Source organism: Crocuta crocuta, unplaced genomic scaffold (assembly GCF_008692635.1).
Source record: "Crocuta crocuta isolate KB4526 unplaced genomic scaffold, BGI_CrCroc_1.0 scaffold217, whole genome shotgun sequence".
Lineage (NCBI taxonomy): Eukaryota > Metazoa > Chordata > Mammalia > Carnivora > Hyaenidae > Crocuta > Crocuta crocuta.
In genome coordinates, this window is record NW_027532208.1 from 2628390 (window position 1) to 2630035 (window position 1646).

A 1646-nucleotide genomic window follows, 5' to 3' on the forward strand; every position below is an offset into this window, starting at 1 on the left:
AGGCTGCACACACCCCATCACCTCACCCTGCCTTACCTCCTCCGTGTTGGGCCGCTGCTCTCGCTTCTTGCACGAGACGGAGGGCCCGTCCCGCACCCCACCGCACCCTGCCACCCTGCACACACCCCACCTGTCCGCAGCTGGCGAGGCTGGGCTGACAGACGGCCTCACACTGGGCCGGTGACGGCTGTGGACATGGCAGGGCGCGGATCGAGGGAGAGGCTGAGCTCCTGGGGTCTGTCACCTCCGGGGGTGGGGGGTGGGGGGTTCTCGGTAGCAGCAGATATCAATAACTACCCCAACCCCAAAACAGAGCGGTCTGCTCCTGCAGGGTGCAAGTCCCCAGGGGGCTAAGCAGCAGGCCTCTCTTGCTCCGGATCTTTTCATTTCTTTATTGAAGCCACTTTAGCGAGAAGCAGGTACCAGGCCTCAGGGTGAAGGGCGGGCCCGCTGAGGGAGAGGGGAGTTGGGTCCCTGGGTCCGAGCTGCCGGGAGGAGCCGCAGAGGGACGCTGGGCAGAGCGGACAGGCAGGTACCCATCAGCGGCCCGGCCCCTGCAGTTCATCTCCGTGCCCCTCCGGGCTCCTCCCCAGGCTCCCCGCCCTCCCCATGGCCCTCGTCCTCTGGGTTCTTCCTGTGTAATCTATTTTTTAAGAAGAGTTTGTATTTTTTTTCNCATTTTGTCACTTTGCCTCAGTTGAGCATCTAGGAAGTATTAAAACTGTGAAGCCTTCTCAGTGCACTTTGAAACTGGAAAACAATCCGAGCAGGCCCATGGGACCGCGAGTCCAGGGGGTGGGACACGTCTCCGCCATCCAGGAATCGTGACGTCTAAGGAACAAAACCCAAACTCAGAACAACAAAATAAATTCCGTACTCCCCACCCGGGTTCTGAGTTGCCATTTGTGTCCGGGGCCCCGAGGAAACAGGACGAGAACAGAACTTGGTGACTAGGAGTCTGGTGGGAAGGCGAGAGTGGGGGCAGGTGGGGACGGGTAGGAGGGCCAGGGCCAGGTGGGGACAGGGGGAGGAGGGACAGGCACAGAGCAGCAGTGGAGGCCTGCCCAGACAAGATACTATGGAATGTATTGCTTTCATTTAATGTTTTCTTCTTTCTAAAACTTAAGGGATCCAATCAGGAAAACCACACTAGCTCTTTCAAATAGAGAGGATTTAATCCAGGGAATCGTTTTGGTTTTTGGTTTTTTGGGTTTTTTTTTTTTAATATTTATTTTTGAGAGAGATAGCATGTGCACAAGCCATGAAGGGGCAGAGAAGAATCCCAAGCAGGGGCTCAATCTCATGAATCATGAAATCGTGACCTGAGCCGAAATCAAGAGTCAGACAGTTAACCAACTGAGCCACCCAGGCACCCCCATCCAGGGAGCTGTTTAGTGGAAAGACAGCGGAAGGGTAAAAAGTAGGTACTGTGATAACCCAGAGGTGGTGAATTCTGGAAGGGCAGCTGCCAGCCGCTAGCAGGGGCACTTGAGCAAGAGGGGGTTACTTTAGCAATCGGGTGTTGGCAGTGTCAAATCACCGCTTAAACTCGGTGACTCAGAACAGTGATCACCCATGGCTCATTCTCTGTAAGAATTTGGGAGCATCTTGGGTCAGTGGTTTTGGTCTGGGGTTTCTCCTGAGGT